The following is a 24142-nucleotide window of genomic DNA, read 5'->3' on the forward strand; positions in this document are numbered from 1 at the left end:
CCTCCCTGTCCATCACCAACTCCCGAAGTTCACCCAGACTCACGTCCATCCAGTCAGTGATGCCATCCAGCCATCTCATCCTCCGTCGTCCCCTTCTCCTCTTGCCCCCAATCCCTCCCAGCATCGGTCTTTTCCAATGAGTTAACTCTTCACATGAGGTGGCCGAAGTACTGGAGTTTCAGCTTTAGCATCATTCCTTCCAAAGAAATCCCTCTCCTTGCAGTCCAAGGGACTCTCAAGAGTCTTCTCCAACACCATAGTTTAAAAGCATCAATTCTTCGGCACTCAGCCTTCTTCACAGTCCAAATCTCACAGCCATACATGACCACAGGAAAACCCATAGCCTTGACTAGACGAACCTTTGTTGGCAAAGTAATGTCTCTGCTTTTGAACATGCTATCTAGGTTGGTCATAACTTTCCTTCCAAGGAGTAAGCGTCTTTTAATTTCATGGCTGCAGTCACCATCTGCAGTGATTTTGGAGCCCAGAAAAATCAAGTCTGACACTGTTTCCACTGTTTCCCCATCTATTTCCCATGAAGTGGTGGGACCGGATGCCATGATCTTCATTTTCTGAATGCTGGACTGGCCAAAGCATATCCTACACTCTTTCACACTATAGGATCAGGATTAACTTAGAGAAGACTGAAAAACAGCTGAGTGCCATGGGTAATGCAGATTTACTTTTTTAATAAGCTTAGTTTTTTCACAACAGGTTTGCCACCAGGACACAGGTGTCATAAAAACCACCACTAAACCTGAGCAAAAATGGGAAAGAAGACCCAAGTCAACACTGTTGTCACTGAACATGTAGATTCAGAGAAGTCTACCACTACTGGCCACCTGATCTACAAACGCTGTGGGATTCAGCCGGGAACCACTGAAAAGTCCAAACGGAGGCTGCCAAGATGGGAAAGGGCTCTTTCAAGTACGCCTGGGTCTAGGACAATCGGAAAGCTAACACGAGTGATTATCAATCACCAGTGATATCTCCCTGTGTCAATTTAAGACCAGCAAGTACTCTGTGACCTAGCTGACGCCCTGGGACACAGTGATTGATCAGTCACTAAGCTGTGTCAGACTCTTTTGAGATGCCATGGACTACAGCCCACTGGGCTCCTCTGTTGATGGGATTTTCCTTTTCATGGGATTTCCCAAACAAGAAGATTGAAATAGGTGGCCATTTCCTCCAGGGGACCCTTCCAACCCAGGAATCAAACCCACAGCTCCCCCGCTGGCAAGCAGCTTGTCACTGAGCCACCAAGGAAGCCCCAAGGACACAGAGAGTTCATCAAAAACACAACTCCAGGCACATTCCGGCACCTGCGCTGGCGAATCTGAAGCTGGTATTTCCAAGAAAGGGCAGACCCACGAGCAGGCCCTTCTGGCTTCCTCTCTGGGTGTGGAACCTTCGTTACACTGGAGGTAACGAAATGGACTGCACTGTGCCACCCTATAGCCAGAAGAGATAACTGCTAAGGAAGTCAGCACCTCCATAAAAAAATTGGCTACAATCCCAACACAGAAGCATCTGTGCCAATTTCTGGTTGTCATGGTGACAACACTGCTGGACTCAAGTGCCACTATGCCTTTCAAGGGATGCCAAGTCACCCATAAAGATGGCAATGCCCACTGAACCACACTGCCTGAGGCTCTAGACTGCATCCTGCCACCAACTTGCCCAACTGATAAGCCCTTGGGTTTGCTCTTCCTGGATGTCTACAAAATTGGTGGTACTGGTACTGGTACTGTCCCTGTGGGTCAAATAGAGCCTGGTATTCTCAAACCTGGCAATGTGGTCACCTTGCTCCAGTCAAGGAAACAAGTCTTTTGAAATGCACCATGATGCTTTGATTAATGGCCCTCCTGTGGACAATGTGAGATTCAAGAACATGTCTGTCAAACATGTTCTTTGTGGCAATGTGGCTGGTGACAGCAAAAATGACCCGCCAACGGAAGCAGCTGGCTTCACAGCTCAGGTGACGATCTTGAACCATCTAGGCCCAAATCAGTGCTGGACTGTCACACAGCTCTAATGCAAGCATGCTGAACTGAAGACCGAGTGTTCTGGGAAAAAGCTAGAAGGTGGCCCCGAATTCTTGAAATCTGGTGATGCTGCCATCACTGAGATGATTCCTGGCAAGGCCATGTGTGTTAAGAGTTTCTCGGCCTATCTATCTGCCTCTTGGCTGTTTTGCTGCTCGTGACATGAGACAGGCAGTTGCTGGCGGTATTATCAAAGCAGCGGACAAGAGGCGGCACCTGGGACTGGCAAGGCCACCAAGTGTGCCCAGAGAGCCCAAGGCTGCATGAGCATTACCCCCGTAGGGCCGCCCCAGGCTGTATCAGTGGTGTTTGTCTCAACTGGCCATTTAAGTTTTTACGGTAAAAGTCTAGTTAATGGTACCTGCACTGCAAAACCTTCAGAAGACTGTTTTGCGAACCATTAGTTTTGTATGTGGCAGTTTTAAGTTATTAGCTTTTAAAATCAGTACTTTTTAATAGAAATGACCAAAAATCTGTCACAGAATTTGAGACCCATTAAAAAAGTTTAATCAGAACAAAACAAAAAAAGGCTTATAGACTCCCACATTAAAATCAGTTTTTAATGTTTGAAAAATTAAAACCTTCATCTTTTAAAAAGCATTTTATTTATTAATCTGGCTGCACCAGGTCTCAGCCATGGCGTGCAGGCCTTCGCTGGCCATGCGGCACGCGAAGACCCCCAGCTGTGGCCCAGGCCTCCAGAGCACAAGCTTCTGAGCTCCGTGGCACGTGGAGTCAGTTCCACAACCAGGGATCAAACCCACATCCCTTGTATTGCAAAGTGGATTCTAAACCACTGGACCACCAGGGAAGTCCCAAAACCTTAGTCTTTCACTCACAAAAAGTGACAAGATTTGATTCCTCATATCAATATGTTTAATACACGTTTCACTTTAAAAAACTGACTTTCTGATTTTAGCAGTCAAGTGCTATCCTTTGGAGCATTATTACTAATCCAACATCCATCCTTTAGACAATTATAAAGGAAATAATTCTTCCTACTGTAACCTACTCTATTTTTAAATATTTTCTATTTACTGTAAATAATCTCTAACAGCACTGATGTATTTCTCTAGCGATGCTGGTTAATTAAGTCAGCATTAACAAAACACTTAGCAAAAAATTACGAATATACTAATTCAAAAATAACGAAAATATTGAGTCAAAGAAACACAAGTGGGCTTCAGATCTATCAGATCAATAATGCAGGGAAAATTATGGTGAATATGCATTCTTAAATATGGCTACCGTTTATAGAAACTATTTTCTTTCCTTTATTTATTTCTGGCTGTGCTGGGTCTTCCCTGCTGCACACAGGCTTTCTCTAGTTGTGATGAGTGGGGGCTATTCTCTTGTTTTGGCTCTAGCAGTCGTGGCGGGTGGGTTGAGTTGATCCAGGCCTGTAGAATCCTCCTGGACCAGGGAGCAAACCCATGTCCCCTGAATTGGCAGGCAGATTCTTAACCACTGTGTCGCCAGGGAATTCCATAAACTGTTATCTTTCTGGAGAGCAATTTGGCTATGGGAATAACAAACACCTTAAACATGTCCATCTCCAGACTTGGTTATTCAATTTGTGAGAACCTACCCTGAAAAAACAGAAGTAAAGGATCTAAGTGCCTGTACACGTGTCACGTTTGTCTAATAGGTTCTTCTAAAATCCAAGTCCTACATATTCTTTGACTGTCCGCTCAAAGTTTTACTTCTTCAAGACAAAACAGACTGGCATTGACTCCTTCAGAGATGCCTTCTCCAATCTGTACATCTTGGCTAAGTAAGATTTCTTGGTTGTACACACTCTTATAAAGCCCCATTTCTTTCCATCATAAGATATCTCCAGTTTGTAATTATAGATTATTGTGTTTATTTGACTAAGGTCTGTCTTCCACCAGTGACCAGACCATAACATTCATGATTCCAGGGATTATATCTGCTTTTTCCAATCACTGCACTGTATCCTTCAGAGTAGTATACAAAGTTTATATATATATATACACACAGACACATATATGGCAGCTACAGTTACTTAGCAAAATTAAACCACTAGTGTGGAATGTGCATGCGATGGAATGCTTTGCAATTAAAAACAACAACAACAGAAGAAGAAAAAGCAAGACTTCCCTGGAAGCTCAGTGGTGAGGAGTCTACCTGCCAGCTCAGGAGACGGGTCCGATCCCTGATCCGGGAAGACCCCACAAGCTGCAGCTACTGAACCCCGCACACCGCAGTGCCCTTGCTCCACAACCAAAGCCACGACACCGAGAAGCCCACACAGGAAAAGCCTGCACAGCCAGCAGAGCCAAAAGTAAAATAATTTTTAAAAAAAGAAAAAAAAAGATGCAGATCTGAGTTGATACGGAAAGAGCAACAAAGCAGGAGTAAAACGCAACCTGAGTGTATACGAATATCCATTCTCATCCACATACTTTCTTATGAATAAGACATTTCTAGAAAAATACACCAGAAACCTAACAGCAGGTGTGTATGAGAGAGAAAAGACTAGAAGTAAATGAGAGCTTACCTTTCATACTGCATTATTAGGTTTTCCTATACAGATACTATTTACTAACAGTTTAGAATTTGCTCCCTTGAATATATAGTCTACTAAATCCAACAATTATCAAAAAGTATGAAACAAAAAGAAACACCCAAAATTTCTAAATTCAAAATTTTATAACATTCTAACATGTTCACGGAAGACTGGCTACACTGTTCCTCAGCGTCCACTTTGCTACCATTATATTCAGAATTCAAACTCTTATTCAAATCTCTTACAGAGATTCAAGATAGAACAGGAGGGCAATTCATTTCCTCAGAGATGCCCTCTCCAATCTGCCCGTTCCGGCTAAAGTAATAGATTTCTTGGTCATATACACTTCTATTTTTTAAAGTATGCTTCTCTGATGGCTCAGTGGTAAAGAATCTGCCTGCAATGCAGGAGACATGAGTTCAGTCCCTGGGCTGGAGGATCTCTTGGAGATGGCAACCCACTCCAGAATTCTTGCCTGGAGAACCCCATGGCCAGAGAAGCCTGGCTGCAGCCTGCCACAGGGCCGCAAAGAGCCAGACACAACTGGGCGCGCACACAACAACGCCTAGTTTTGAAGTCAGACCATTTGGGCTAACACCAGCTTTGTGGGAATTTAGCTCAGGCAAACAACTTCTGGCCTTATTTCATCTTCAACACAGAAGAAAATGGTTCCTTCATTGGTTTCTCTTATTAAGAAGCAAATTCATGTAAAAGATCTGTTTGATATCTAATTAATACTCAACAAACACAGAGTTTCTTTCAATCTGTCCATTTTGAACTATCCTTCGCAAAACAATTAGCTGGCATGATGGCTAAAATCAGATTCTTTCAGTTCTGATTAATGTACAGACTGACCAGTAAATGCACCCTGGTAATGTAGGATATTAACATTAGGGAAAATTGGGTAAAGGGCAAATGGGAACTCTAAGCTATCTCTACAACTTTCCCATAAATCTAAAATTACAAACAAATCTAAAAAAATAAAAATAATGGACCAATTCCCATACCCAGATTCAAAACTAACATGTCTGAGAGAGTAGATGCAAAAAAAAAAAAAATTCTAAATAAGAAACCAGGTTCTGAGACAGGTGGTCTCAGGCAATCAGATCACATCAAAAAACACAAGTTTAGTTTAGTATCTACAGATTTTTTTTTAACTGCAAGTCAACAACTTTAAGTAAAATCAGTGAGATTTTTACTTATCAGACATGAATTTGCTTTCTAAGAGATCTGAAGACTTTCCATTCCTGGAAGTGACAAGCTAGATTATGCAGACCAACTCTACTAATGAAAATTAATTAAAAGTACAGAATCAAATATTTGTTTAAAAAAGAAAGATAATAAGAAATTACTAACCCCAAACTGAAGGCAAAACAGGAAGGAAAAGGATAAGTAAACTACTTCTGCCCAGAGGGAAACCTGCCAACCTCAGATGCGAACGGTCTGCGGAAACCGAAAGCCCTGGACTTACCAAGGTAGGGAATCTTTAGAGCAACCTTCCCAAATTAAGCAGAAACCTCAAAGCGCTATGTTCTCAGAGATAATAAACGAGTTCTCCAGGACAAAACCCCAATCCACCTCATCAGCCTTGTGCCCCGAACTTCAAGCTGTGAGCTGAGAGCCATCATCAGCACTCCCAGGCACCTGCATAACCAGATGTAAGTGAGAGCACCACGCTAGACCTTACGAAGTTCATAAAGTCATCTGCAAGAACAGGGGTGACGGAGAGCAACAGACGTCAACCCTATGGAAGACCTCAATACTGTCTAAAAGACCACACACACACAAAAAACAACCATGCCTTTTAAGTTTGAAAATATGTGTCTGCAGCAGTATCTATAAGAAACTCATTTACTAAAGGTGAAAAGAGCAAACCTGGCAAAGAACAGAATTTCCAGAAATAAAAACAACAGAAAGCAAAAACAGAAAAAAAAAAAAGCAAATAACAGAAAAAAAAAAAACTAAATGGGCAGGTTTAACAGTAAACCAAACACAGCTGGAGAGAGAATTAAGCGGTTTGAAAGTGAGCTTAGAAGAAATCTTCTGAAGTATGGCAGAGACTAGAGAATAAAAACTATGGAAAAGACATTTTAGGATACAATGAAGTCTAACAAAGATTTAACAAACGGTCTAGGAGTAGAAGAGAGAATGGACAGAATATTTGAAGAAATAAATAGCCAAGTTATTTTCCAGAACTAATGGAAGACAAGTCTATAAATTCCAGTTAGCAAAATAAAAAACCCACACTTAAGATGCTTGAGTGAAAATCCAAGACGAGACAGAAGTCCCCTCAAAAGGACTCAGAAAAAAGACTCAGATTAACGTCAAACGCATAAAAGACTGACAGCCGTCTTCTCTTCAACAGACACCAAAAGACGACGGAACGGTCTGTGTGCTCAATGTGCTGAAAGTAACTAAGGATCTTAGACTACTACACCCAACCAAAATATCCTTTGAGAAGGTAAAACAGGTACTTTCAGGCTAAAATATCTCCAGCACTCTCATTAATAAATTCTGTAAGTATATTTTTCAGGCATAAGTCAAGTGATCCCAAAGAGAAGGTCTAAAGACACAAGAAATGAGAGGAAATAAGGAGATTAGCATACTATCAAAATAAATATTTTAAAAGAAATATTACCCCTGTGTAATGTGTCAAATTTAAACTACCATAATAATAAGTCAGCACTGAGAATAAGTGGGGAGGAAATGGATTACTCTACTGTTCTTAAATAAACACGTTGTAATTTCTAGGGTGACCCCAAAAGTTTGGAAACAGATCACTCTTGTGATCCCATAGACTGGAGCCCACCAGGATCCTGTCCATGGGATTTTCCAGGCAAGAATACTGCAGTGGGTTCCCGACTCAGGGATGAAACCCAAAACTTCTGCACTACAGGCAGATTCTTTACCACTGAGCCACTGGGGAAGCTATACTTATTTTTACATCAATCTAAAAGAAAAACAGGTTGGACAAATAAAAAGCACACACACACACAAATTAAAATTAAACCTTATCATAGTGATTACATAAATCAACTAAAGGCTCCCTTTTAGAACTATCAGATTAAAGAAAATTCAACTGCATCCAACTTATAAGAAACACATCTGTAACAAGAATACAAACAGCTTCAAGGTAAAATACAATCCTTAACCAAAAGCTGGTATCATTGTACTAACATTGGAAAAAAAAAAAGATTTAAAGGAGAAACATTCCTAAGGATTAACATTTACAATAAAAAGTTCAATCCAGTACTCAGTGTTACAGATCTCAATGTAAAGACAGGGTTCATAACAAGACTGAAGGCAAATCTTAACCAGAAAACCTGAACATGAAGAAAATCTTCCAATGGAGAAAGAGGTGGAAATGAGTGATTCAATCAGATCGTTAGCTGATTATTTTGTGGTTATGTAAAAGCTAGACGTCCAGAAATCAAATGATCTACCATTCCAGTATACTTGATTCTGTTCTTATTTCCAACGAGAAGGAAAGAAAAGTAACATTTACAGAGCTTACTCTGTAAGACTTACAGACTTTCCTCTTATTTGCAGATAAAACGGTAAGCAACTTGCTCAGCCACACACAAATGAAAACACTAGGAATTAAAATCTGACTTCCAATACCCATGCCGATTCCACTATTACAAAAGCCAAACCCTATCACCCACTACACAGATTATATAACCTAGTTATATTCCTTTATAGAAAATAGCTGCTTCACAGTGAAATAGCCAATCATTAAAAACTACATATTGGGGGTATTCTCTGGCAATCCAATGGTTAGAACACTACACTTTCATTGTGAGGGCTTGGGTTCCACCTCTGGTTGAGAAACGAAGATCCCACAAGCCTCACAGCACAATCAAAAATTTAAAGTAAAGTTTTAAAAGTTTTAAAGGATAACAAAAAGAAAACTACAACAAGTGTTAGTTGTTCAGCTGTGTCCAACTCTTTGTGACCCCATGGACTGTAGCGTGCTTCTGTCCATGGAATTCTCCAGTCAAAAGTACTGGAATGGGTAGCCTTTCCCTTCTCCAGGGGATCTCCCCAACCCAGGGATCAAACCAAGGTCTCCTGCATTGCAGACATATTCTTTACTGTCTGAGAGCCACCGGGGAAGCCCACGGTGGTAACTGATCCACCTGCCAATGCAGGAGACAGAAGAGACTTGGGTTCAATCCCTGGGTGGGGAAGATCCCTTGGAGGAGAAAATGGCAACCCACTCCAGTATTCCTGCTTGGAAAATTCTAGAGAGGAACCGAGCCCGATACTGAGTGCGCACGGACACACACGTTTTAAAGCAAAAAGGTTCAAGGGAACCAGTAAAACCCCAAAAAAAGAATTTCCCTTTACCTGAGACCTACCTCAAGCTGAATGCATTTTAAACAAACCTGTATTTTGGACACTGCTGTTCTACCAACAGTTTCGGTGGGTACTTCTGTTCAAGTAATCGCATTATCTATAGTACCATCTGACCAAACAGCAGAGAAACACACATGGACTGATAATCTGGTGAAAATTAACAAAACTACAAGGTATTCACAATATCAGACATATATTGGAAGAAATCTTCATGACTATAAGTGCTTTAACTGTCCTTGGAAGCCCAGTGGAACCCAAGAAAGAGTGCTTTTAAATTCTAAGCAGATACATACTATAAAGTGAAGTGAAAGTCGCTCAGTCGTGTCCAACTCTTTGCGACCCCACGGACTGTATAGGCCAGAACACTGGAGTGGGTAGCCCTTCCCTTCTCCAGGGGATATTCCCAATACAGGGATCGAGCCCACGTCTCCCACATTGCAGGCAGATTCTTCAGCAGCTGAGCCACAAAGGAAGCCCAAGAATACTGGAGCGGGTAGCCTATCCCTTTCTCTAGGGGATCTTTCCGACCCAGGAATCGAACCCAGGTCTCCTGCATTGCAGGCGGATTCTTTACCAACTGAGCTGAGAGAAGCCCTATATACTGTATAGTACAACAATTAAGTCAAGGGAACGTCCTTTAAACCAATATAAAATCCTTATTATAAACTATCATTTCTCAGTTATGTAACCTTGGATAATAAGTTCTTTAACTGCTCTGTACCTGTTTCCTCATTTAAATGTTGATACTACTTATCTCTAGGAGCACTGAGTTATATATATGTAGAATAATTTTAAAACACTGCCTGAATAATCATGCAAGAAATCCTATTATTTTATGCCTGTTGTATTCGTCTGTACCCTCTATCTGAGACAATATTTTCACAGTAATTAATAAACTCTTCAAAATTATGACCCCCTTTTCCAATAAAAATCAAAATGTATAAAACTTCTGAACAAGTAAAAATATATCAAACTATGTAGCAGTAGAAAACAGAGTTGGTAACCAGAACTAACTTTGGGCTGAGACCACTTGGCAAGTCCAGCAATGTGGTCTACTGATCTGCAGTTCAAGTACTAAGTAACTTACAAGGATGAGTGAAAACAGCAGTGCTCATCTGCCCAACTTATTCAGATGGAATTAGTACGAAATGGGACTTAATATTAGCATAATTTTAACAAATTCCTTCATGTAAGGAGGTTATAGATACTCCTCTATCTCCTACTTTCCAGCTCTTTTTCTTCAGAACACTCATAACCACTCAACAATTTATATCAAATAACCAATTTGCCTGTTTGGCTCATGATATAAGATATATGTCCAAATAGGAGCTAAAATATTTACTCAAAGAATCAACTAAGAACATAAGCAATTACAGATTTGATTAGACTTGAGGGTATGAACAGATTGATCCTTATTTCCTAAATTGATCAGGATTCATTGCCTTTCATTAATATCTCAAATTATCAAGCAGAAAACAAAGAAAAGCAATGTTTACTTTTGATATCTTCATACCTTGAAGTCAAACAGATTCTACCTTTTTTAGCCACTTTTCCTACAAAAGGATATGTACTGAATACATTTGGTAGAGTTCAGAATCAGTCATCTCAAGGCAATATGGGCAAGTTGAGTAAGTAATAAAACAAGCAATAGCACTGTGGATTAAGTTAGTTCTGGTACACGTGTGGGTTTTGTTTTTTTAATCGTTAGATGACAAAGACAATCGTGTCACATTTAGTATCAGCTTAACAATTTTCCCTGTCAATAGGTCCAATATCAAAAACAGGTACTTTACAACAAATAAAACTTATGAAAATTTTCAGACTGGTATGAAAGGACCAATCTTTTTAAAAAGTAAAAGGCCCATTTTAGATCTGGGCCACTCATCTGAACTCAGACAACTTCGGAATAAGCCTGAGACATCAGTCCCACAAGGTCACTGTAAACCTCATTTACCTCCTGTCAGCTTTAAGTAAGTTATTCTAAATATAAGGCTTTTCCTTTATCCAATCAAAGGTAAGGTGTATTACTTCCTAAGGAAAGTAAGTACAGAAGTAGTTATTAAAGCTAACAACAAAACAGGACCTAAAACACTAATTTGAAAAAGTATTTTTGATGCCACCTACTTTCAAAAATGGCAAATTTCGTTTTCCAGCTCAGCTCTCCTGAAGTCAGATAAGCAGTGTAAGTTGTGAGCTTTTAAAATGCAGTCCTTACAGAACCCACAATCAAACAGAATAAAATTGGGGCTCTTTGAGGACATCACGTGCCCGGCTCTTTCTTCCTCCCAAAACCCAGCCCTCCCCGACAGGCCTTCATTCCCCGCCTCCTTTCCCGGCCTCTTTTTTTTTTTGAGGGCAAAGCATGAAGCACTGATGAGGCAGCAGGTTACAATCCTGGCTCAGTATACGCTTACTTGTGCGTCTCATTTCACCCCATAACGCCTCCACCATAACGTTAAACACCAAACAGCTAGTTAAGTATCTTACAGTGGGAACGGGAATAAAGGAACTAGTAAGAAAGCAACAGACGCCCTCGACGAATTAAAAAGACACTGCAGACCCAATCATTTACTTCCACTGTTCAGGAGTCGACTAATTACGACCAATGCTTCCCAAATAAAAAAAACCCTGATCAAGATACCCATCCTAATTCTAATTTGTACTTGAGAGGACACAAAAGAATCTCTTGTTAACAACAGCTAACGTAAGTGCTTTACACGCGATAATTCTTAAAAATCCTAGCAGTGAAGGCCCCGCTCCTTCATCCATCAACTAACATTCACTCTTTCTTGCGGTACCTAAAAAGATTAAGATGAACGAGAAGCAGAGAAGAGTTGCAAACCCAAGAGCTGGACTGGTTGGCTTCCTGCTCACCCTCGCATCCCACCACCTCCTCAACTTTTAGTGGAGGGCTACCAGAAGGGGGTCTGCACCCGCGCCTGGGCCCCGGCCACGTGCAGCGGGAAGCCGCGGGGGTTCCCCTCCCGGCCGGGTCGCCACCTCCCGGGGGCGGGCAGCCCGGAGCCTCGCCGCCTCCTCGCCCCTCCCCGCCCCGGGGCCTGGTCCCCGCGCAGCCCCTCCCTCTCGTCGGAATTCGCAGCCTCCGCGGCTCCTTCTCTCCCCCCGCGGCCTCCCCTCCAGGGAGTGGGCGTCGCGGCGACGGTGGGCTGCAGACCCCGACTCGGCCTGCGCCCCGGGCGCCTCCCGGCTCCCAGCGGCACGGCCGCCTCCCCGCTCCGGGCGCCAGGGCTTCGCCGGGGCCGCGCCCTCGCGGGCGCGGAGAGGCCAACGGGGCTCAGAGGGCCCCGGGGCGGACCCTCCCGGGCCGCGCCGACGCTCCCCCGCCCCACGCGCCTCCCGGTCGGCTCTCCCGGGAAGCATCGGCCGAGCCGCGGGCCCTCTCCGCCGGCGGGGTCACAGCTCCCACAGCGGCTCGGGCTCCGGCCTCCGCGGACGGCCCCGGAGGCCCCGCTCGCCGTCCCCAGCCCCCTCACCCCTCCGCTCACGCGGGCCGCCCGGGGCCTCCACGTCCCTCCCTTCTCCGTCGGGCCCCAGCCCGTTACCGGTGGCGAGCGCGGGGAGCCGAGCGGCCCGAGCTGCGCAGGCAGTGACTCAGGGCGGCGGCGGGAGGAGCAGGAGGCGGCGCCGCGAGCAGATGGCGCTAAAAAAGACCCGAGAGCCCGCCGCTCGCGCTCATATACAATCAGCGTCAGCACGCAGGGCTGGCTCCGCCGCCCGCCCCCCGGCCTCCCCGTCTCCTAGCGACGCGACTGGGAGGCGGGGCCAGGACCGGTCGCCTAGCAACGGAACCTTCCTCCTTTCCCCCGGCGACCTCCAAACTCGCAGCGCCAGACTTGGGTTCCCGCCTCCGCCCCCTACGACGCCTCCAGCCATCTCTTTTCTACGCTCTTAGCAAGAAAGGAACTCGTCGCCCCTTCCGTTCCGGGGTACGGCCCTGACCCCAGCCTCGCTCACGGCCCACCTCGGCCCCCGCCTCCCCCAACTTCCCACCCCGGCCTGGTACCGGGAAGGATGAGGGCGGGAGGCCAACCTCCGGGTCCTGCCTTGCCGCATCCGGACAGCGAGCGCTCCTTAGTTTCCTACCGTGTCGGGGCCTAATTCCTACAAACTCTAGGATCCCGGATAACCGTTTCCTCTCCCCGCCCATTTTTTACCGTAAGAACAACAGTTCTTTCCTCCTAACCGCCTCGGTGGCGTCTTTTGCCGGTTTTGCTTTTCCTAACTCAGTGGTTTACCGTGGCTTCCGGGGATGCTCTTCATTCCAACTTCTCCATCCTCTTACGTGACTTGCAATCCCTCATTTCTGCTTTCGTATGTTTGATGGATGAAAATGGCATGTTCGTGTATGGTCTGGACGCTTTATAATGAGGACAGTGTTGTTTCCTCATTTTGAAAAAGTAAATCCAACCTCATGGCTATTTTCAATTGAAGCTGGATTGACTAATACTAACTCTTAAGACAGTGGTTCTTAAAGTGTGGTCGGAGGGTTCCAGTACTCTTTCAAGGGGGAAGTCAAAGTATTTCCATAATAATTCTAAAATGTTATTTGCTTTGACACTCATTCTGTCATAATTACACAGTGGAATTTTCCAGAGGCTACATGACATGTGATATGGAAACACTGAAAACAGAAGCAAATATTAGAATCCCCGTCATCTGCTGTTCAACCAGACATTAAAGAGATTGCAAAAACATAAAATCACTCTGCTCAATTTTTTTATTTTGGAAAGTAGTTACTTTTCATATAAAATATTGTTCTCTGTTAACATTTAATCGGTTTATTGTTTAAAATGAAATAATAACTACTCTTCTTAATTTCAAATACGATATAGTTATCTTTAATGCACATAAAACATCTTTGGACTCCTAAATTTTTAAGACTATAAAGGGTCCTTGAGATTAAAAACTTTAACAACTCTTCTCTGTTGTAGTCCTTGAAACTTCCAACTACTTAGAGTCGTCTATTGTAACTAACCCAGTTCCACTTTAGAGGATACAGGTTTTTTCCTCAGCGCTCCCAACCTCACTGAAACTAGTTGTCTTTCCCACTCTATGCTACAGATGCCTCAGTTTATCCATTCATTTTGGTTCTTCACATGTGATTCTTTTGATTTCTCAACCGTTTGTCTTCATTGACATTCTACTCGACCATGATGTAAAACTCACAAGGATCATAGTAACATCAGTAATGACTCCTCAAGAAGAATTTCCAATATACAAGATAGGTAGACCAGCGCCCAGTATGTCAGTACCCTTGGCACTGACTTCTCTGGCAGCCTCAAGAGCAATGCAGGCTGAAGTGAAATTCGTTCAGTCATGTCCGACTCTGCGATCCCGTGAGTCCTGGAGTGGGTAGCGATTCCCTTCTCCAGGGGATCTTCCCAACCCAGGGATCGAACCCAGGTATCCCACATTGCAGGCAGATTCTTTACTGTCTGAGACCCGAGGGAAGCCCCAGTGCAGTCTAATCAAAGCTAAATAACTTGTACCTCCTTTGCATAACCTTTTGTGGTTTGACTATCTGAGACCAAATTGAAATTAGCCTTCATGATGGCTTCCATCCCACTCTTGGGAATCCCACCAATTTCAGCCACTGATCTAAGGCTCCTAATTTCTGACACTTCCTAATTCCTGACAACTCCCACCCCCTATTCAAAGGATTATCATCACCAGTTTATATTCTCTCTTTTCCCTTTTCTCCAGCTCCTTCCTCCAGTTTCCTCCTCCCTTTTCTTTCACTTATCCTAGCCAATTTAAGACATGAAATGCTAAAAAAAAAAAAAAAAGAAAGAAAAGAAATGAAACGCTAATAGATTGCTAATGTGATCCTTTGAACCACAGTTTGTAAATCTAAACCTCTACCATTTAAGCCCAGAGAAGGGCAATCATTTAGGCAGTCATTCAGCAAATGTTTCTCAGGAACACCTTGAGACACTGGAAATACAGCATTGAACAAGAAAGACATGATTCTTAATTTTATTGAACTTGTGTTCTGGTGAGATGGGGCAAGTGATAGACAAGCAATGAAATACTTTTACATATTAGTAAGTGAAAGAGCTGTGGAGAAAATAAAAAGACGTAAAGGAGTAGAAGATGACTGATCTGAGCATCAATTCGGTTCAGTCAGTCCTATCCGACTCTTTGTGATCTGATAAACCACTGAGCTTTTCACATGGCTTCGACCCCCTTAGGCCCCGGAATCACACAATGTAGTAAACTCATGTAATTTATTTACAATAAATGGTGGCTCTGGTCAGTAATTTTGGATCATGCAAAACTTTTTATTAGAGTTTCTTTTTTCTTCATTCCCCGTTATTTTCATCTGACGGATGCTTACAGCATTGTAGCCCAGTGGGTTGGAAGTGTGGCTTTGAAGTCACATAGCCCATTTTATGCCTATTTTATTGTGAAATGTTAAGCAGCATGTAAGTTGCTTGACCTGGCACCTGATGGATAGTAAACATTCCATAAAAATTAAACATTATAAACTTCTTACTGAGGTTTTGTTTTGTTTAAAGGTTGAAGGAACTATCCTGAAGTCTAATCATATTCGACTCCATTTTTTTGGGTAAATATTTTATCAAAGCTATCTTGTCACAAATTTGAAAACATATTTTCCTGAGCTGAAATAATCCACACTAGAAAAGTACTATATTCCACATTTCTAAATATTGGATATAGATACTGTAGAGCTCAACCAGACAAATCAGTGACAGAGCTGCTATCTTAAACGTCTTGTGTCTGGAACTGTCCCTAAGTCATAGGACAGTACACAGGTTTGAAAGACAGGCTTAGCTTCATCCTAAGACTGTGACTTCTCAAAAGTACTTACACATACTGACCCTTAGGCTTCCCTATCTGAGAAGTGTATGAATAATTCTAATAAAATTTGCCACTTTGACAGCATCAAATAGAAACTGTATGTAAGCCCCTACCCCAGAGCAATGATTGCATTTAAGCACTCAATGAATGTTTATTTTCTGTCCTCACAATCAATATATAAAATATGTAATGGCACCAATCATAATTATCTAAAAACTGCACATTTTAGTACCTTATCTTAATTTTGAATCTGGTTTTCTTTTTTTCCAAATTATTATATAACTACAACATAAAATCAACCAAAATTTCAGTAAGCAATTGTGGAAAAGTTGCCTTGAATCTCCCCTCTACATCCAAAAGAGGATTAATAGGTTTTTGCAGAGGAGAGTGGTTGAAAACATCTTTATTTTGCTTTTTTTTTTTTTGACTGCACCAGGTGACGTATGGGATTTTTAGTTCCCCGAGCTGGAATCAAAGCCAGGCCCCCGCATTGGAAGCTCAGAGGCTTAACCATTGAAGTAGTTGTAGATTAACTCACAATTGTATAAAAGAATCCATGTAAACTTTACCCAGTTCACCACAAAGGTAACAACAATCCATAGTCTTATTCAGATTTCCCCAGTTTTACTTCAATCCACTTGTGTGTATTTAGATGTACACAGTGTTATTATGTGTAAGTTTCTGTATCACATCAGGCAAGATTCCTTCACTGCAAGGGTACCTTATGTTGCTCTTTGATTCTTTTTTTTTTTTTTTCATCTTCTTCTTTTTTAACTCACATGCTAAATAAAGTTCTGTTTTCCCAGATTTCACTTTTTTCCTTGTTTCTCACAAATGGACAACTTAGTGAGAAAACAGGCCATGTCTGTGTTCAATATTTCTTACCTGAATTATATGTAATAGACTTCCACTTGGTCTCTTTATTACCATTCTCATCCCCCTCTGGCCTAAATGCCAAAGTTATGGTTCTAAAATACAAATCTAATAAAGTCAACTTTTTAATAAAACCTTTAATGGCTCTTTGATGTCTACATGACAACATAAGCCCTACAAAGCCCATCCCACGCAGAATCATCCTATTTTTCCAGCCATCAGATCAGATCAGTCGATCAGTCGTGTCCAACTCTTTGCGACCCCATGAATTGCAGCATGCCAGGCCTCCCTGTCCATCACCAACTCCCGGAGTTCACTCAGACTCATGTCCATCAAGTCAGTGATGCCATCCAGCGATCTCATCCTCTGTCATCCTCTTCTCCTCTTGCTCCCAATCACTCCAAGCATCAGAGTCTTTTCCAATGAGTCAACTGTTCACATGAGGTGTCCAAAGTACTGGAGTTTCAGCTTTAGCATCATTCCTTCCAAAGAAATCCCAGGGCTGATCTCCTTCAGAATGGACTGGTTGGATCTCCTTGCAGTCCAAAGGACTCTCAAGAGTCTTCTCCAACACCACGGTTCAAAAGCATCAATTCTTTGGTGCTCAGCCTTCTTCACAGTCCAACTCTCACATCCATACATGACCACTGGAAAAACCATAGCCTTGACTAGACGGACCTTTGTTGGCAAAGTGATGTCTCTGCTTTTGAATATGCTATCTAGGTTGGACATAACTTTCCTTCCAAGGAGTAAGCGTCTTTTAATTTCATGGCTGCAGTCACCATCTGCAGTGATTTTGGAGCCCAGAAAAATAAAGTCTGACACTGTTTCCACTGTTTCCCCATCTATTTCCCATGAAGTGATGGGACCGGATGCCATGATCTTCGTTTTCTGAATGTTGAGCTTTAAGCCAACTTTTTCACTCTCCACTTTCACCTTCATCAAGAGGCTTTTGAGTTCCTCTTCACTTTCTGCCATAAGGGTGGTGTCATCTGCATATCTGAGGTGATTGATATTTCTCCCGGCAATCTTGATTCCAGCTTGTGTTTCTTCCAGTCCAGCGTTTATCATGATGTACTCTGCATATAAGTTAAATAAACAGGGTGACAATATACAGCCTTGATGTACTCCTTTTCCTATTTGGAACCAGTCTGTTGTTCCATGTCCAGTTTTAATTGTTGCTTCCTGACCTGCATACAAATTTCTCAAGAGGCAGGTCAGGTGGTCTGGTATTCCCATCTCTTTCAGAATTTTCCACAGTTTATTGTGATCCACACAGTCAAAGACTTTGTCATAGTCAATAAAGCAGAAATAGATGGTTTTCTGGAACTCTCTTTTCCTTTTTCCATGATCCAGCGGATGTTTGCAATTTGATCTCTGGTTCCTCTGCCTTTTCTAAAACCAGCTTGAACATCAGGAAGTTCACAGTTCACATATTGCTGAAGCCTGGCTTGGAGAATTTTGAGCATTACTTTACTAGCATGTGAGATGAGTGCAATTGTGTGGTAGTTTGAGTGTTCTTTGGCATTGCCTTTCTTTGGGATTGGAATGAAAACTGACCTTTTCCAGTCCTGTGGCCACTGCTGAGTTTTCCAAATTTGCTGACATATTGAGTGCAGCACTTTCACAGCATCATCTTTCAGGATTTGGAATAGCTCAACTGGAATTCCATCACCTCCACTAGCTTTGTTTGTAGTGATGCTTTCTAAGGCCCACTTGACTTCACGTTCCAGGATGTCTGGCTCTAGGTCAGTGATCACACCATCGTGATTATCTGGGTCGTGAAGATCTTTTTTGTATAGTTTTTCTGTTTCTAGCCATATGTCCCCCTATCTACTTTCATGAAATCCACATTTCATGATTTTGAACTACGCAGTAGACCCTCAACATGAGGAGTGTTTCTGCGCCTTCTGCTCTCCCCTTCTATTAATCCTTTAATATGTAGTTCAAATCTTTATCTCCTGCGGGGAATCCTTCCCAGCTCACCAAGGCCAATCTGGCTACACTTCTTTGTCTGTTTTCAGACAACTCTTTCCTCTGTGTCTGTCTGTCTGTTCCCATGTTTCCTTCTCTCCAGCACACACCACAGCAGAGCAGGCCACGTCTTTGTGTATACACTTGGCTTGAACAATGACTACTACAGGCAGAGATTTTCAATAAATATTTTGGGGGGAGATTAAATGAAAGGAAAGAAAGAGAGGGAGGGAGAAAGGAAAGAAATGTCATTGAAAACAAAATAGAAGTCACAATACTTTAATAAATCATTCTTTTTTGAGGACAGCTGCATCATGTCTACATTTATCACAGAGTTTATGTGAGAAAAGTTGAGAATCTAGTCAATGCAAGAAGATTTTTAGATACGCTTTGGATATTGTTTGAATATTTGTTTAGATATTATTTTCCCTCGTGTATGAAATAACTTGATGATGAAAAGAATGTAAAGAAATACTGAAATCTCTGAGATCATAATGAATAAAGAAAATAAATTTCATGGTATTTTTTGGAGAAAGTCGGAGTGTCTGTCATTGGGAGAATTGATAGTGAAATGTGGCAGATGCACATCATAGAGAATTATACAACAGAACACGGGACGTAATATGGCAACAGGAATGAATCTGTAAAATGCAGTGCTTGCAAAATAAAAACCACAGTCAGGGGAATTCCTTGGTGGTGGTCCAGGGGTTAGGGGTCCGTGCTCTCACTGACAAGAGCCTGGTTTCAATCTCCGACTGGGGAACTAAAATCCCACAAACCATACGGTATAGCTAAATATAAAATAAAATAAGATTGAATAAATAAAACCACAAGTAGATATTATCACACACCTATTAGAGTTGCTCAAATTAAAAAAAAAAAAAAACTGGTAATACAAAGTGCTGGTATATATGTGGAACAACAGGAACTCTCATTTATTGCTGGCATGAATGCAGGATGGCACAGTCATTAAGTCAGTTTAACGGCTTCTTATAAAATGAAATATACACTCACCATATGACCCAGCTTTCTCATATCTGGGTGTTTATCTAGGTGAATTGAAAACTGTGCATGCATGCACATACACACACAAACCTGGAGGTGAATATTTATAGCAGCTTCATTCATAATTGCAAAACACCAGAAGCAATAAAGATGTTTTTCCACAAGTGAATCGATAAATACTGCTACAATGGAATACCACTCAGAAATGAAAAGGAACAAGCTACTAATTTACTCAACAATATGGATGAATCTCAAATGAATTTTTGCTAGTGAAAGAAGCCAGATTCAAAAGGTTATATATTATATAATTCCATTTATATGGCTTATGGAAAAGGTGAAATTATAGGGATGGAAAACATACCACTGGTTGCCAGGGTTTCAGGAGTGGTAAAGGGTTGACTCTGAAGGTGCTGTGGAGGGAGGGGATGCTTCAGGGTAGAAACTCATCTACTCTACAGGTGAAAGTGAAAGTGAAGCCGCTCAGTCGTGTCCGACTCTTTGCGACCCATGGACTGTAGCCCACCAAGCTCCTCTGTCCATGGGATTCTCCAGGAAAGAATACTGGAGTGGGTTGCCATTTCCTTCTCCAGGGGATCTTCCCAATCCAGGGATCAAACCCAGGTCTCCCACATTGCAGGCAGACTCTTTAGCCTCTGAGCCACCAGAGAAGCCAAATGGACATGATGCATTTGTCAAAACCCATTTGCTGTATTAAAAATTTTAAAAACCAACCAAGATGCTGAGAAATCCTGGGATGGAATGCAGGCAGTGACAAACTATTATATTACAAATATATAATATGACCTCATTGATTGAAGGGGTAGGTAGACAAGGAACTGACTTTGGAAAACAGTGTTGTGACTAGATATTATAAGGCTAAAGGCAAAAAGAGCTATACACAAACTTTGTACTCTGATTGGTAAGTCTGTTTCTCATAGGGCTAAGTATTAGGAATTTCAGAACTAATTTCCCTGTACACTAGAAAATCTGTATTCGTTTGCTAGGGCTGCCATAACAAAGTACCAGACCTGGTGGCTTAAGCAACATAAATGTATTGCCTCACAAGTTCTGGATTCTCACAGTTTTAAATCTACAGTTGTGAGGAAAGGATCTGTTCCAGGCCTTTCTCTTTGGCTTGTGGATGTTCATCTCCTCCCTGTATCTTCACATCTTCCTCCCTCTTTGCATGTGTCTGTGTACAAATTTCCCCTATTTTTAAGGATACTAGTCATATTGGATCAGAGCCCACCCTAATGATCTCATTTTAACTTGCTTACCTCTTAACTCTGTAAAGACGCCCTCCAAATAAAGTCACATTATAAGGTACTGGGGGCTAGGACTTCAACATATAAACTTCAGGAGAACACGATTTAATTCATAATAGTAGGCTCAAACAAATAAGTAAATAATTCTAGATAATGGGAGCCAGGTCTCTCATTATTAAAGAAAATGTTATAAACAAGGAGAGAAAGCTAAAATGAGCCCTGGGGTGCTAAATTAGGGCCATCAGCAGAAATTCATGTTATAGATGAACAGATAGATAGATGTGTGTATACATAGCTTAGTATATATATATATATATATATATATGTATATTTCCTAGCTTTGTCCATTGAGAGGGTCTAGAAGCAATGGTATTCTAATAGCAATAAGCACACCCAGCACCCTGATTTTGATTTCTAAATACCATTTTCCTAGAAAAGGAGAAATGGCTGATTCTCTAGGACTGGGGAGGGAAAATATGAGTCTGGAATATCTTCTAATGCCAAACAGGAAGGAAGTTTGAAAAAAGATAAAAGCGATGAAGCATGTCAAAAGGACAGAGGAGCCAATCTGAAAGAGTTCCCAATGGCCAAAGCTGAAACGATTTCAGCAAGAACATAAAAAGAGTTATGCTGTCTGTTTCTTCAGTTTATTTCTTTATTCATCACATGGTGTAGTATGGCCTAGATCATGGCCACAGACTCAAACATCTACAGTTGCCAGGCCAAGAATTTATTGTGTGAAGTCAGCCAGGTATAGGATAAAGGGAGAGGAAGAGACTGTGAACAACAGGAGACCACTGGCCTCCTTTACAGGGAGTAGCTACTCCCCACCTCCAGCCAGCTGTAGTCACATGGGCTCAGTATTATCAGATTTTCCAATTTTTCAAGAGAGGCTGACTTTTACACATGAAATCTCCCAATATTGGGAGGAGTGCACAAAATGAGTTCAGTTCTGGACATGCTGTGTTTGAGACAGCTGTGATGCCTCCAGCAATTAGAAATTTGAAAATATGCATGAAGTTCAGGAGAATAACTCCAGTGGCAAGTACAGATTTAGAAACCCTCAATGCAAGGAGTGTAGATGAGGATCCTTGTAGAAAAGGAAAGAAGAAATTAAGAGAACCACGAACACCAGCATTTAAAGAGTTGGCAGAAGAGGAGGAGTAAGCAAAGGAGACCTAGAGCAGAAAGAAAGGCAGAGGAGAGTAGAATTTGAGATGCCAAAGGAGAAAGGTAAATCAGCCAATATCTACCAGACTAGGGGCTTCTCTGGTGGCTCAGATGGTAAAGAACCTGCCTGTAATGCAGGAGACCAGGGTTTGATACCTGATCAGGAAGATCCCCTGGAGAAGTAAATGACAACCCACTCCAGTATTCTTGCCTGGAGGATACCATGGACAGAAGAGCCTGGCAGGCTGCAGTCCACAGGGTCACAAAGAGTCAGACACAACTGAGTAACTTTCGGTCTTGTTCAGGAGGTTTCCCAAGTGGTGCGATGGTAAAGAATCCATCTGCCAATGCAGGAGATTCAGAAGGTGCAGGTTCAATCCCTGAGTCAGGAAGATCCCCTGGAGTAGGAAATGGCAACCACTCCAGTATTCTGGCCTTGGAAATCCCAGGGACAGAGGAGCTTGAAAGGCTACAGTCCATGGGGTCAAAAGAGAGTCGGACATAACTGAGTGACTGAGCTACAGCTAATCTTGTTCAGAGTTGATATGCTGATTCCCTTGCGTGAAAGAGATCCCAGATCTCAGTAAGAAATACTACAAATTTAAAGAAAAATTATTCACAGCCCAAATGGGCTATGACTTTCTTGTATCAAAATTAACATCAGAGGAGGATCCCAGAACTTCCCTACTGCTAATCACTCTGAGGCTCTAACTTAAAAGGGAGAGGGATTTCACTTCCAATTTTCCAACTTTAGTAATATATTATTAGTATTATAATTATTATTCCATTTCATCAGGTGTTCTTTTTTTATATCCAGTTTGTTCTTATGACATATTGAAAGTTCTAAAATACTTAGCAAATTTCAGCAGAACCACCAATAATAAAAACTGTGATTTTAGTGGAAAAGCCATACCCATTTAGATTTATAATTACATAAAAGCATTTTTCACACCTACAAGTTAAAACTTGGTTCACACGTCAAAAATTATGTATAACTTTGCTCAGACACATTTTTTTTTTTTCCAGTGAATTTAGGACACCTTCTCCTATGAGCAAGGAAAGCAAAGGAATCTATCTGCTTTTTGGGTTCCAGGAAGCCAGTAAATAAAATCCATTTTCCCTGCCTGAGTTTAGAACCAGTTGAAAGACAGATGCAGGAGGTAAGCAGACAGAGATCAAAATAGCGCAGGAAAAGTAAGTCGGAGAACATGGCTTTGTATCTGCTCAGACCTCACCACTAACACAGGCCTCCTCGCCTGAAACAGGAGGGAAGGGGACAGGGCACAACCATTAAAAGAATGACATAGCCCAAGGACATGACACAAAGTGATTAGAACCAAATGGGTGCAAGATGGTGGAGGAGGCAACTTCCATGAGACCTTGAGCCTTGATGTTACACCCATCCTAACACATCAGCAAGCTAAATGACACACCCACAGCTGCCATGAAGGTCAAAAAATGGGTGCTGGACCAATTTCTAAAAATTCCCACCTCTTACCCAAAATAGCTGGAACACTCCCCCCATTCATTAGCCTATGAAATTAACCACTCCTATAAAAACTGATAACCGCTTTTGCTGCTCTCGCCTTCTGAGAATGGCCACACTCTGCCGGTGGAGTGTATTTCTCTCTAAATAAATCTATTTCTTTCCTATCACTTTGTCTCTCACTGAATTCCTTCTGTGGTGAGACATCAAGAACCTGAGCTTCATTAAGTCCTGAGCCCACATGTGTTATTGTTAGTCACTAAGTCGTGTCTGACTCTGACTCCATGGCCTGGGGCCCAGCCAGGCTCCTCTGTCCAGGGAACTGTCCAGGCAGGGATACTGGAGTGGGTGGCCATTCCCTTCAGGAGATCTCCCCGACCCAGGGATCAAACACGGGTCTCCTGCATTTCAGGCAGAATCCTTACCATCTGAGACAACAGAGAAGCACTGAGACCAGGTGTGATCTCAGCTAAAAGACCATGGATTCAAGTCCCAGTCTGGGTTGCATAGTTTCACCTTGAGGCACAGGTTCTCCTGTCCCCTCAGGAAGGCAGAAGGGAGAAGTGGACAACAAGCTCTGAAATAAAGGGAA

The 24142-nt window shown here is 42.2% G+C and overlaps 1 protein-coding gene and 1 pseudogene across 3 annotated transcripts in view; one reads left to right on the plus strand and one right to left on the minus strand.

The window, feature by feature from the left end:
* NAP1L1 (nucleosome assembly protein 1 like 1) overlaps positions 1-12587 on the minus strand; it is a 38572-nt gene extending 25985 nt beyond the window's left edge. For all 3 annotated transcript variants that reach the window (XM_061415559.1, XM_061415557.1, XM_061415558.1), the window contains exon 1: positions 12498-12587. The gene's annotated coding sequence lies outside the window, so the exon portion shown is untranslated. The remainder of the gene's footprint in view (positions 1-12497) is intronic.
* Positions 768-2598, plus strand: LOC133248638 (putative elongation factor 1-alpha-like 3; annotated as a pseudogene).
* Positions 12588-24142: the final 11555 nt, after the last annotated feature.

The sequence above is a fragment of the Bos javanicus genome, chromosome 5 (genome assembly GCF_032452875.1).
Source record: "Bos javanicus breed banteng chromosome 5, ARS-OSU_banteng_1.0, whole genome shotgun sequence".
Lineage (NCBI taxonomy): Eukaryota > Metazoa > Chordata > Mammalia > Artiodactyla > Bovidae > Bos > Bos javanicus.